The 14,526-nt window shown below is 46.9% G+C and overlaps 1 protein-coding gene across 4 annotated transcripts in view; it reads right to left on the bottom strand.

Annotated features, from left to right (window-relative positions):
• KDM5B (lysine demethylase 5B) overlaps positions 1–14,526 on the bottom strand; it is a 768,574-nt gene that overhangs the window by 7,238 nt on the left and 746,810 nt on the right. The window lies entirely within an intron of this gene.

The raw sequence follows: 14,526 nt of genomic DNA, 5'->3' as shown, positions 1-14,526 counted from the left end.
TCGCTCAAATACGCGGTGCATGGCCTCATAAAATTCCTTAAGCTGAGCAGGGTTAGGCTCTGGCTCCCGGAAACTAGTCGTACCTGGCAACAGCTCTGCAAAACCGTGCAAGGAAAGCTGATGTTCCTCACTCTTGGCGTCAGCTGACGGACAAGGTTAATTCAAAGACCATTTAGACTTTTTTCTTCTTGTGTGTCTGACCTGAGTGTCCAGAGAAGCTTGAGTAAGAGGAAGAGGACTTGGAGCTCTTGGAGTGGTACCCTGAACTTCTTCTCGGTCGGGACTGAGACTTCCTGGGAGTTGCGCTAAGTGGAGTCGACAGCTGGTCCGCAAGCAGCCTCAGGGACCACTCCCACAAAGCTTTTGGTGCCATGACCCTGCAGTCCAAGCACAACTTCGAGTTGTGGTCGCACTTGAGACACAATAAGCACACCAAGTGCAGGTCCGTTATCAACATGGTCCGTGACAGGGGCCACGCTGCTTAAACCCTACCTTCCTTGATGACATTATGGACACGCCACAAAAAATATTTAAAAAATGTTGAAAATCACCAGTCAAAAAGAGACAGATGGGTAGCTCTTCTCCAGATCAGAGCGAACAGGCGCAGAAAGGAAAGAACCAACATCCCCACGCCCGGTTAGCACCTGTAAAGGTGACCGCAATGTCATATATGGCTCCAACATTGCTGCCACACGGAGCCAAGTTAAGCCATCAGGCAGCGCGCAGAGGTACTCCTCACGCAAACATCTTTCAGATCCAGTCGGTCGCCTGGGAAATTTAAAGGTAAGGAATCTGCAGCTAGAAGTTTCTATCAGATGAGAGCATTTTGGATGTCATTTGTGATACTTCTGGTGTTTGCCTGAACTCTGCACAGTGTCAGGGGGATGGCTCCGGCTCTCGTTAATTGTGGGGGGGGGGGGGGGGGGGGGGGTATCAGGGGGGACCTTGCCCTATATTTACCTTAATCCCCAAAAACAGTCCTGTAAGTCATTGCTAAGTGCCTGATTGCAGTATATGTACCTTTTCCCACAGGTTATTAGGACACCTGATGCTCAAACGCACTTCTGTACCGGGATGCCCCAGTTCGAGATGCCTTGGACCTCACCCTATACTTACCTTGACTCCAGAAGATTGAAGATTGGTCCTGTAAGTTGCTGTAAACTACCTGTATGCATAATAAGCCTTTCCTCCATAGGATAACATTACCGCTTCAGAAATTGCACTTAGTTTTGATTTTTCAAACCTGTAAAAATTCATAACTCGAATCATACTTACCTGATCGTGATGAACTTGTTGCCTAAAATTACATAAAGATAAGTGTTATTTTTATAAATTGGTGTGGATCTCCTTGATATGAGAGTATCATTTATTGACTGTGTGCATAGCAAATGTCTAACACTCCCCTCTGATAAGCCTTTAGCTGCTCGACCACACTACCACCTAAGAGAGCACCTTGGGATTGCTAGAGCAAGCCCCTGTCTACTAGTAAGGGAACCCTTGGAACAGAATACCTCATTGTGGTATATTATATAAAGAGCCAGCTTCCTACACCTTTTACTTAAAGAAGGTAGTGGATTCAGATGTATCTTCTGTCAATGATATTGCTTCAGACAGCTGCACTGAACTAGTCAGTGGGATATTCATTGATGGTATAAGGAAATGCCTCCTTGGTATGGTTACCCCCTGACTTTTTGCCTTTGCCGATACCAAGTTATTTGAAATTGTGCTGAGGCCTGCTACCCAGGCCCCAGCACCAGTGTTTTCCCTAAACTGTACTTTTGTCTCCCCAATTGGCACACCCTGGCATCCAGGTAAGTCCCTTGTAACTGGTACCCCTGGTACCAAGGGCCCTGATGCCAGGGAAGATCTCTAAGGGCTGCAGCATGTCTTACGCCACCCTGGGGATCTCTCACTCAGCACATGCACACTGCTTGCCAGCTTGTGTGTGCTGGTGGGGAGAAAATGACGAAGTCAACATGGCACTCCCCTCAGAATGCCATGCCAACCTCACACTGCCTATGGCATAGATAAGTCACCCCTCTAGCAGGCCTTACAGCCCTAGGGCAGGGTGCACTATACCACAGGTGAGGGCATAGGTGCAGGAGCACTATGCCCCTACAGTGTCTAAGCAAAACCTTAGACATTGTTTTGATTGAAACCTATGTGTTTTGGGCACCACTTTGACCTCTGCACCTGAACGGCCTGAGCTGCTGGTTTGGTAACTTTGGGGTTGCCTTGAACCCCCAACGGTGGGCTACCTTGGACCCAACTTTGAACCCTGTAAGTGCTTTACTTACCTGTGAACTTAACAAATACTTACCTCCCCCAGGAACTGTTGATTTTTGCACTGTGTCCATTTTTACAATAGCTTATTGCCATTTTTGCCAAAACTGTACATGCTATTGTGATGATTCAAAGTTCCTAAGATACCTGAGTGAAATACCTTTCATTAAAAGGATTGTTTGTAAATCTTGAACCTGTGGTTCTTAAAATAAACTAAGAAATGAAAATGTCACTTACCCAGTGTACATCTGTTCGTGGCATTAGTCGCTGCAGATTCACATGCTGTGCATAGTCCGCCGTCTGGTGTTGGGTCGGAGTGTTACAAGTTGTTTTTCTTCGAAGAAGTCTTTTCGAGTCACGAGACCGAGGGACTCCTCCTCCTTTGTTTCCATTGCGCATGGGCGTCGACTCCATCTTCGATTGTTTTCCCCGCAGAGGGTGAGGTAGGAGTTGTGTATGTTAGTAATAGTGCCCATGCAATGGAATGAATAAGTATGTACAAAATAAAGTTTAAGTAATATATTTACAAATGTACAAATGTTGAAGATTACTTCCAAACGGCTACAGGCTCCCTGGGAGGCGGGTGGGCGCATGTGAATCTGCAGCGACTAATGCCACGAACAGATGTACACTGGGTAAGTGACATTTTCAGTTCGGTGGCATGTGTAGCTGCAGATACACATGCTGTGCATAGACTAGTAAGCAGTTATCTCCCCAAAAGCGGTGGCTCAGCCTGTAGGAGTGGAAGTAGTTTGAAATAAAGTTCTTAGTACGGCTTGACCTACTGTGGCTTGTTGTGCGGATAGCACGTCTACACAGTAGTGCTTAGTAAATGTGTGAGGCGTAGACCATGTGGCTGCCTTACATATTTCGTTCATTGGAATATTTCCTAGGAAGGCCAAGGTAGCGCCTTTCTTTCTGGTTGAGTGTGCCTTTGGTGTAATGGGCAGCTCTCTCTTTGCTTTAAGGTAGCAGGTTTGGATACACTTAACTATCCATCTGGCTATACCCTGTTTTGATATTGGGTTTCCTGTATGAGGTTTTTGAAATGCAATAAACAGTTGTTTTGTTTTCCTAATTAGTTTTGTTCTGTCAATGTAGTACATTAGTGCTCTTCTGATGTCTAATGTATGTAGTGCCCTTTCAGCTACTGAGTCTGGCTGTGGAAAGAACACTGGTAGTTCTACTGTTTGATTTAAGTGGAACGGTGAAATAACTTTTGGTAAAAATTTAGGATTGGTTCTTAGAACTACCTTATTTTTGTGTATTTGAATAAAAGGTTCCTGTATAGTAAACGCTTGAATTTCGCTTACTCTTCTTAGAGATGTAATGGCAATGAGAAATGCAACCTTCCACGTTAAGAATTGCATTTCGCAAGAATGCATGGGTTCGAAAGGTGGACCCATGAGTCTTGTTAAGACGATGTTGAGGTTCCATGAAGGAACAGGTGGTGTTCTTGGTGGTATAATTCTTTTTAGGCCTTCCATAAATGCTTTAATGACAGGTATCCTAAATAGTGAAGTTGAATGGGTAATCTGCAGGTATGCAGAAATTGCTGCGAGGTGTATCTTTATGGAAGAGAAGGCCAGATTTGATTTCTGCAAATGTAGTAAGTATCCTACTACATCCTTTGGAGATGCATGTAATGGATGAACTTGATTACTATGGCAGTAGCAAACAAATCTTTTCCATTTACTTGCATAGCAGTGTCTAGTGGATGGCCTTCTAGCCTGTTTTATGACCTCCATACATTCTTGGGTGAGGTTTAAATGTCCGAATTCTAGGATCTCAGGAGCCAGATTGCTAGATTCAGCGGTGCTGGGTTTGGATGCCTGATCTGTTGTTTGTGTTGTGTTAGCAGATCTGGCCTGTTGGGTAGCTTGACATGGGGTACTACTGACAGGTCTAGTAGTGTTGTGTACCAGGGTTGTCTTGCCCATGTTGGTGCTATTAGTATGAGTTTGAGTTTGTTTTGACTCAATTTGTTTACTAGATATGGAAGGAGAGGGAGATGGGGAAAAGCGTATGCAAATATCCCTGACCAATTCATCCATAGAGCATTGCCTTGAGACTGCCTGTGTGGGTACCTGGATGCGAAGTTTTGGCATTTTGCGTTCTCCTTTGTTGCAAATAGGTCTATTTGAGGTGTTCCCCAAATGTGGAAGTAAGTGTTTAGAATTTGGGGGTGAATCTCCCATTCGTGGACTTGTTGGTGATCTCGAGAGAGGTTGTCTGCTAGTTGATTCTGGATCCCTGGAATAAACTGTGCTATTAGGCGAATGTGGTTGTGAATCGCCCATTGCCATATCTTTTGTGCCAGGAGGCACAGCTGTGTCGAGTGTGTTCACCCCTGTTTGTTTAGATAATACATTGTTGTCATGTTGTCTGTTTTGACAAGAATGTATTTGTGGGTTATGATGGGTTGAAATGCTTTCAACGCTAGGAATACTGCTAACAATTCGAGGTGATTTATATGCAACTTCGTTTGATGTACGTCCCATTGTCCTTGGATGCTGTGTTGATTGAGGTGTGCTCCCCACCCTGTCATGGAAGCATCTGTTGTTATCACGTATTGTGGCACTGGGTCTTGGAAAGGCCGCCCTTTGTTTAAATTTATACTGTTCCACCATAGAAGCGAGATGTATGTTTGGCGGTCTATCAACACCAGATCTAGAAGGTGACCCTGTGCCTGTGACCATTGCGATGCTAGGCACTGTTGTAAGGGCCTCATGTGCAGTCTTGCGTTTGGGACAATGGCTATGTATGAAGACATCATGCCTAGGAGTTTTAATACCATCTTTGCATGTATTTTTTGTGTTGGATACATGGCTTGTATAACCTTGTAAAAATTTTGAACCCTTTGTGGACTTGGAGTGGCTATCCCCTTTGTTGTGTCGATTGTCGCTCCTAAGTATTGCTGTGTTTTGCACGGCAGAATGTGTGATTTTGCATAGTTGATGGAGAAACCGGGTTTGTATGACATACTCTGTGTGGTGTGAACACTTTGTTAGGGAGTTGGTTTTGATTAGCCAATCGTCTAGGTAGGGGAACACGTGTATTTGCTGCCTTCTGATATGTGCAGCTACTACTGCTAGGCATTTTGTAAATACTCTTGGTGCGGTTGTTATACCGAACGGCAACACTTTGAATTGGTAGTGTATTCCCTTGAATACGAACCTTAGGTATTTCCTGTGCGAGGGATGTATCGGTATGTGGAAATACGCGTCCTTTAGATCTAAGGTTGTCATATAGTCTTGTTGTTTTAGCAGTGGTAATACGTCTTGTAGCGTGACCATGTGAAAGTGTTCCGATTTGATGTAGATGTTTAGTGTTCTGAGATCTAAGATTGGTCTCAGTGTTTTGTCTTTTTTTGGTATTAGAAAGTACAGTGAGTAAACTCCTGTGTTCCTTTGTGTACGTGGTACAAGTTCTATTGCGTCCTTTTGCAGTAATGCCTGAACTTCTAATTCCAGAAGGTCTAAATGCTGTTTTGACATGTTTTGTGTTTTTGGTGGGACATTTGGAGGCATTTGGAGAAATTCTATGCAATAACCATGTTGGATAATTGCTAAGACCCAAGTGTCTGTTGTTATTTCCTCCCAAGCTTTGTAAAATTGGCTTAGTCTTCCCCCCACTGGTGTTGTGTGAAGGGGTTGAATGACTTGTGAGTCACTGTTTGGTTGTAGGGGTTTTGGGACCTTGAAATTTTCCCCGGTTTCTAGGGAATTGTCCCCCTCTGTACTGGCCCCGAAAGCCTCCCCTTTGGTACTGTCCCTGGTAGGTAGACGGTGTTGATTGTGAGGTGCTGGCTTGTGTGGCTTGACCCCGAAACCCCCCTCTGAAGGGTGTTCTGCGAAATGTGCCAAAAGTGCCTCTGCCCTGCGGGGAATAGAGTGCGCCCATGGCCTTGGCTGTGTCAGTATCCTTTTTCAATTTCTCAATCGCCGTGTCCACATCGGGTCTAAACAATTGTTGTTCGTTGAACGGCATATTGAGCACTGCCTGTTGTATCTCGGGTTTAAACCCGGATGTGCGCAACCATGCGTGCCGTCTTATGGTTACCGCGGTATTTATTGTTCTTGCAGCTGTATCTGCTGCATCCATAGAGGAGCGTATTTGGTTATTAGAGATATTTTGTCCCTCCTCAACTACTTGTTTTGCCCGTTTCTGTAATTCTTTGGGTAGATGCTCGATGAGATGCTGCATCTCATCCTAATGGGCTCTGTCATATCGCGCTAGGAGCGCCTGAGAGTTCACGATGCGCCACTGGTTTGCAGCTTGTACAGCAACCCTTTTTCCAGCTGCGTCGAACTTGCGGCTCTCTTTGTCCGGAGGTGGGGCGTCGCCTGATTTGTGCGAGTTGGCTCTCTTGCGAGCTGCCCCTACTACAACTGAATCTGGTGGCAGTTGTGATGTGATAAAAGCAGGGTCTGTGGGCGGTGCTTTATATTTTTTCTCTACCCGTGGAGTTATCGCTCTGCTTTTGACAGGATCTTTAAAGATCTGTTTTGCGTGCCTTAGCATTCCCGGGAGCATAGGCAGGCTTTGATAGGTGCTATGGGTGGAGGAGAGGGTGTTGAAAAGGAAGTCATCCTCGACAGGTTCTGAGTGTAACGACACGTTATGGAACTCTGCTGCCCTAGCTACCACCTGTGCATACGCTGTGCTGTTCTCGGGTGGTGAGGGCTTGGTAGGGTACGACTCAGGACTATTGTCTGATACTGGGGCGTCATATAGGTCCCAAGCGTCCTGGTCATCTTGGCTCATGGTGGTATGAGCTGGTGAATGTGACGGGGTTTGTGCCGGTGATGTATGAGTTACAGGTGGAGGAGAGGGTGGTGGAGTTACTTTCTTCACCACTTTTGCTTGTGGTGTTTATTCTTGTGTTTGGAACTCGAGTCTCCTTTTCCTCCTGATTGGGGGAAGAGTGCTGATCTTCCCTGTCCCACTCTGTATGAAGATCCGCTTCTGGGTGTGGTCTACGTCAGTGGATTGTAACTCTTCTCCAAATCTGTGTTTGCGCTTTTGAGAGGACAGTGATTGTTCCTCTGAATACGAGCTGGCAGTCGGTTCGGTTGCAGGGCGTTTTGGCACCGAAACTGTGTCTTTGCTTGTTTTCGGCTCCGAGGAGAATTTTCTCTTTTTTGTAGTCGAGCTTTCTCGGCGTCGATCATCCTCGGTGCCGCTGTCTCTGCGTCTAGCAGCTTCGGTTCCGCTGTCTCGGCGTCTACCCTTTTCGGCAGCACTTTCTCGGTCCCGAGATTGCTGCGTGCCTGTGGCTTGACCCGAGTCGGACGATCTCGGCACCTGTTCGCCCTTTTTCGGTGCCGATGGACGGTCACCTATTTTATGGGTTGAGCCATGGCCTGTTGGCAGTGGCGTCCCCTGGGCCTTGTCTGTTTTCCCGTGTGGTGCTTGTTTCGACGTCTTACTCACGGTTTCTTCGACGTCGAACTCCTCCGAGTCCGATTCATGGATGGAGAAGGCTTCCTCTTCTTCTCCTTGTTCCTCGAACCCACGTTGTCCTGTCGGCGTGGACGCCATTTGCAACCTTCTGGCTCTTCGGTCACGGAGCGTCTTTCGGGACCGGAACGCACGACAGGCCTCACACGTCTCTTCCTTGTGCTCGGGCGACAGGCACAAGTTACAGACCAAATGTTGGTCTGTATACGGATATTTGCTGTGGCATTTAGGACAGAATCGGAACGGGGTCCGTTCCATCGGTGTCGATGTTACACGCTGTCGGGCCGACCAGGCCCCGACGGGGGGTCGAAGTTACCCCGAAGGGCTACCGGAGCTCTTCACGATTCGGTGTCGATTCTATCTAACCCGATACCGAACAAAACAATACCGACGTAGTTTTCCGAAGTTTTGACTATTTTCCGTCCCGAAACCCGGAGCGAAAAGGAACACGTCCGAACCCGATGGCGGAAAAAAAACAATCGAAGATGGAGTCGACGCCCATGCGCAATGGAAACAAAGGAGGAGGAGTCCCTCGGTGTCGTGACTCAAAAAGACTTCTTCGAAGAAAAACAACTTGTAACACTCCGACCCAACACCAGACGGCGGACTATGCACAGCATGTGTATCTGCAGCTACACATGCCACCAAACATATATTTTTCTATATAAAAACCTATCGGCCTGGAAAAGTGCGTGTTCCTCATTTATTGCCTGTGTGTGTACAACAAATGCTTAACACTACCCTCTGATAAGCCTACTGCTCGACCACACTACCACAAAATAGAGCATTAGAATGATCTCTTTTTGCCACTATCTTACTGTAGGAAGTTGGCTCTGTATGCACTATTTCAAAGTAAGGAGTAGTATGCACAGAGTCCAAGGGTTTCCCTTAGAGGTAAGATAGTGGAAAAAAGAGATAATAATAATGCTCTATTTTGTGGTAGTGTGGTCGAGCAGTAGGCTTATCAAAGGAGTACTGTTAAGCATTTGTTGTACATACACAAGCAATAAATGAGGAACACACACTCAGAGACAATTCCAGGCCAATAGGTTTTTGTATAGAAAAATATCTTTTCTTAGTTTATTTTAAGAACCACAGGTTCAAGATTTACATGTAATACTTCAAATGAAAGGTATTGCAGGTAGGTACTTTAGGAACTTTGAATTAGCAAAATAGCATATACAGTTTTCACATAAATCACATATAACTATTTTAAAACTAGACAGTGCAATTTTCAACAGTTCCTGGGGGAGGTAAGTATTGGTTAGTTTTGCAGGTAAGTAAACCACCTACAGGGTTCAAAGTTGGGTCCAAGGTAGCCCACCGTTGGGTGTTCAGGGCAACCCCAAAGTTACCACACCAGCAGCTCAGGGCCGGTCAGGTGCAGAGGTCAAAGTGGTGCCCAAAACACATAGGCTTCAATGGAGAAGGGGGTGCCCCGGTTCCAGTCTGCCAACAGGTAAGTACCCGCGTCTTTGGAGGGCAGACCAGGGGGGTGTTTTGTGGGGCACCGGGGGGGACACCAGTCAGCACAGAAAGTACGCCCTCAGCGGCACAGGGGTGGCCGGGTGCAGAGTGCAAACAGGCGTCAGGTCCGCAATAGGTTTCAATGGGAGACCCAGGGGTCCCTTCAGCGATGCAGGCAAGGGGGGGCTCCTCAGGGTAGCCACCACCTGGGCTAGGAAGAGGGCCGCCTGGGGGTCGCTCCTGCACTGGAGGTCAAATCCTTCAGGTCCTGGGGGCAGCGGGTGCAGTGGGTTTACCAGGCGTTGGGTTCTTAGAAGCAGGCAGTCGCGGTCAGGGGGAGCCTCGGGATTCCCTCTGCAGGCATCGCTGTGGGGGCTCAGGGGGGTCAACTCTGGCTACTCACGGTCTCGCAGTCGCCGGGGAGTCCTCCCTGAAGTGATTGTTCTCCACAAGTCGAGCCGGAGGCGTCGGGTGCAGAGTGTCAAGTCTCACGCTTCCGGCAGGAAATGCAAGTTGTTTCAAAGTAGCAAAGTCGCAGTTCTTGGGTGAACAGAGCCGCTGTCCTCAGGAGTTCTTGGTCCTTCTAGATGCAGGGCCGTCCTCTGAGGATTCAGAGGTCGCTGGTCCCTGTGGAAAGTGTAGCTGGAGCAGTGTCTTTAGAAGTGGGGAGACAGGCTGGTAGAGCTGGGGCCAAAGCAGTTGGTGTCTCGGTCTTCTCTGCAGGGTTTTTCAGCTTAGCAGTCCTCTTCTTCTTAGGTTGCAGGAATCTGAGTTCCTAGGTTCTGGGGAGCCCTTAAATACTGAATTTAAGGGTGTGTTTAGGTCTGGGGGGTTAGTAGCCAATGGCTACTAGCCCTGAGGGTAGGTACACCCTCTTTGTGCCTCCTCCCTGAGGGGAGGGGGGCACATCCCTAATCCTATTGGGGAAATCCTCCATCTGCAAGATGGAGGATTTCTAAAAGTTAGAGTCACTTCAGCTCAGGACACCTTAGGGGCTGTCCTGACTGGCCAGTGACGACTCCTTGTTTTTCTCATTATCTCTCCTGGACTTGCCACCAAAAGTGGGGGCTGTGTCCAGGGGGCGGACATCTCCACTAGCTGGAGTGCCCTGGGGCATTGTAACACCAAGCCTGAGCCTTTGAAGCTCACTGCTAGGTGTTACAGTTCCTGCAGGGGGGAGGTGTGAAGCACCTCCACCCAGAGCAGGCTTTTGTTTCTGTCCTCAGAGAGCACAAAGGCCCTCACCACATGGGGTCAGAAACTCGTCTCTCAGCAGCAGGTTGGCACAGACCAGTCAGTCCTGCACTGAACAATTGGGTAAAATACAGGGGGGCATCTCTAAGATGCCCTCTGTGTGCATTTTTTAATAAATCCAACACTGGCATCAGTGTGGGTTTATTATTCTGAGAAGTTTGATACCAAACTTCCCAGTATTCAGTGTAGCCATTATGGAGCTGTGGAGTTTGTTTTTGACAAACTCCCAGACCATATACTTAATATGGCCACACTGTACTTACAATGTCTAAGAATAGACTTAGACACTGTAGGGGCATATTGCTCATGCAGCTATGCCCTCACCTGTGGTATAGTGCACCCAGCCTTAGGGCTGGAAGGCCTGCTAGAGGGGTGACTTACCTATGCCACAGGCAGCATTTTGTGTGCATGGCATCCTGAGGGGGATGCCATGTTGACTTTGCCTTTTCCTCCCCACCAACACACACAATCTGCAATGGTAGTGTGCATGTGTTAGGTGAGGGGTCCCTTAAGGTGGCACAACATATGCTGCAGCCCTTAGGGACCTTCCCTGGTCACAGGGCCCTTGGTACCACTGGTACCTTTTACAAGGGACTTATCTGTGTGCCAGGGGTGTGCCAATTGTGGAACAATGGTACATTTTAGGTGAAAGAACACTGGTGCTGGGGCCTGGTTAGCAGGGTCCCAGCGCACTTCTTAGTCAAGTCAGCATCAGTATGAGGCAAAATGTGGGGGGTAATTGCAACAGGGAGCCATTTCCTTACACTTACCTCTAAGGGGAACCCTTGGACTCTGTGCATGCTATTTCTTACTTTTAAATAGTACATACAGAGCCAACTTCCTACAGATGGGCTCATCCATGCGGCTGTCATTGTCATTGTGGATCTTGGTAATATAGATGTTGCTGCCATCTTTATGTTTTTGTCCAACACTTGCTTCATCAGTGACTGGTCTGACAACATGTTTTCCTTCTCTGAAGAGGAATCCCTTAGTGGAGCATTTTTAGATTTTTCAATTTCCCAATACTTTTTTAGGTGCTTGGTCTTAAAGCATGTTCTGAAGGGGCTCCTTAAAGGAGTCTTTCTTCATGTCTTGCCCTTCTCTCTAGAGGAGATGCTATTCCCACTTTCATAGCCAGATGGAGACTTTTTTCTGCAACCATAGGAGACATCAGGCTTCTCTATCCTATGTTTGAGCTGAAGAAGGCTTATGGTAAGAACGAAGGAAACGTAAGCATTCTTTATACGGATCCTCAGAATATTATCTGAGTTTTCCACAAGATCTAAAAGGACTAATAAGGTTTTTCTTAGATCTCTGACTTTTTTTGTCAGAGTTAGGCAGCCAAGATGAAATTCAGTTATAGGACAAAAGTTGAAAGACACCAACTAGAACACTGAAGAGCTGAGCAAGGCTCAGTGAGACTCCCTTTCACAGGACACGCATTAAGAAATCTGAAGTATGAAGACCCTTGAGGGCAAGTGTTTCAGGAGCTGAATGGGTCAAGTTTGTTTCTCACTAAAACAATGTGAACTGGTTAACAATGTCACTTGCTTTACTGTATAATGTTTTCTTTGCACTACTTGTTTAATTGCCATAGGGTCCCAACTCGAAGGCGGGGAAGATTCAAGCATATGAATCTATGAAAGATTCAGTACTGGACATCTACAAATCATCTACAAAGAGACGGCTTATGATGGGTCAAAGTTTTTGGATAATCATATGATAAAATGTATTTTATGAATGGTACCTTAGATACCTTAAGTCTTTTTTGTGTTAGCATATCTTACACAAATGACAATGCAAATGATGAGAACCTTATATGTACCCACATTTTTCTATAATAATTCATGCAGATTTTAATCATTTTAATCCTACCTATCTTAAAATGAAAACTGGCAGATACAAAACTAGAAGAGTTGAACGAATGTCTGGCATATGAAGCCACCGGTTTAGCTTAAAGGGGCGGATCCTCGACGTGGGCGGAGGAGCATCACCCCACCAACAAAATGCCCCCATAACAAAAAAATTAAATGGTAATAAACTTTGTGTATTACCATTTTATTTTTCAAAGCCCCATCCTGAAGCGTGTGCCAGGATGGGGCGTGGCAATTGCTGCCAAGTGGCAGCAGGGAGCTGTGCACATGTTTAAAGTATGCATGTCCTTTTGGCCGGCCATCTTGTGACGCCTTAAGACAACTGGGTTAGAGAAGACACAGGCCGCCAGCGCTGATAGAGCCCGCTCCCACCAATCCCGACGCACATGAAACCAGCATCAGGATTGGTTTGTGCAGTTTCCTGGTTCCTGTGACATCAAGCATCGAAGCTGTGAGAGACAATGCAAGAAGATCTTCACAAGGTAGGTGCCGTTTTTCTTTCTTTTTTTTTTTTTTTTTACTTTTTATTGTATGTCCCTCCTCCCCCCCACCCCCAGTTGTAAACAGGAGCTGGCTGGCACTGCTAGCTTAAGCAGATGTACAAGTTACGTACCTTCGGTAACGAAATATCTGGTAGAGACATATTCTAGTTGCAGATTCCTTACCTTAGAATTTTCTCCCAGGCGTCAGACTGGATCCGGAGATTTTTCTTCGAGCAATACCCTTGCGCGTCAGTAGGTGGCGTTGGTCGACTCTGCAAGCGTCGCAGTCGCCTTGATGACATCGGGAGTAGTACATAGATGCCGCCCTCGCGCAGTGATGTCAGTTTCTTTTAACGACTTTCCACGCCAGAGCGCAGAGTCGCTAAGAACACTGAGCTTGGTGCGCCAGAGCTAAGAACCTGAAAGAGGGAATTCTTGTCTCTAGAAATCAGTTCGCAAGCGGGGAGGATGGGTGGACTGTAAGGAATCTGCAACTAGAATATGTCTCTACCAGATATTTCGTTACAGAAGGTAAGTAACTTGTACATCTGATAGAGAGTTCTAGTTGCAGATTCCTTACCTTAGAATAGATACCCAAGCAATGCCATCCTCGGTGGTGGGCTGCAAACCAAGATCATACTAGAAAGTCCGAACGACCAAAGTAGCCGTCCAGACGGACCTGACTATCCAGGCAGTAATGCTTAGCAAATGTGTACAGGGATGCTCACGTAGCTGCCTGACAGATATCCAGGACAGGAAATCCGCATGCTAACGCAGTGGATGCAGCAGTTGCTCTGGTAGAATGAGCCCGCAAGCCTTCAGGAGGTTGCTTTTTTGCCAAAGCGTAGCACATTTTGATGCAAAGAAGCACCCATCAAGAGATGGTACGCTTTTGCACTGCCTTCCCTTTCTTCGCACCCACATAGCCAACAAAGAGTTGATCATCCACCCGGAAATCTTTTGTACGATTGAGGTAGAACGCCAACGCTCTTTTTGGGTCCAGACGGTGGAGTCTCTCCTTCTCATGGGAAGGATGTGGGGGTGCGTAGAAGGTAGGTAAAGTGATGGACTGGCCTACATGAAATGGTGTAACCACCTTAGGAAGGAAGCTCTAGTGCGTAGCACCACATTGTCCGGGTGTACAGACAAGTATGGAGGCTTTGAAGAAAGGGCCTGAAGCTCACTCACCCTGCGAGCAGAGGTGATAGCGATGAGAAAGACAGTTTTGAATACAAGGAGCCGCAAGGAACAATTATGCATTGGCTCAAAGGGGGTACATATTGAGTAAGTACAAGATTAAGATCCCACTGAGGCATGATGAAGGGAGTGGGAGGAAATAAGTGGGTGAGCCCTTTTAAGAACCTACTTACAAGAGGAGATTTAAAGAGTGAGGGCTGATCAAGAAGCCTAAGAAAGGCAGAAATGGCAGACAAATACCACTTAAGGGTGCCCAATGCAGAGCCCTGCTGGGCTAAAGAAAGAATGAACAGAAGAACCTCTAAAAGAGGGGCAGAAAGAGGGTCAACAGATTTGTTGGTACACCATGGCAAATTTATTCCGACAGGCGTATACAGTTTTAGTCGATGGACGTCTGGGTGCCAAGATAACATTACAGACTTCGGGTGGAAGGGCAAATGCTGTCAACTGTTGCCGCTCAATCTCCATGCATGAAGGCAGAGGTTGGACAGGTCCGGGTGGAGGAC

This window comes from Pleurodeles waltl, chromosome 6 (genome assembly GCF_031143425.1).
Source record: "Pleurodeles waltl isolate 20211129_DDA chromosome 6, aPleWal1.hap1.20221129, whole genome shotgun sequence".
NCBI lineage: Eukaryota > Metazoa > Chordata > Amphibia > Caudata > Salamandridae > Pleurodeles > Pleurodeles waltl.
The sequence above is the reverse complement of the archived record's forward strand: the minus strand, read 5'-3'. Positions and strand labels throughout refer to the sequence as shown.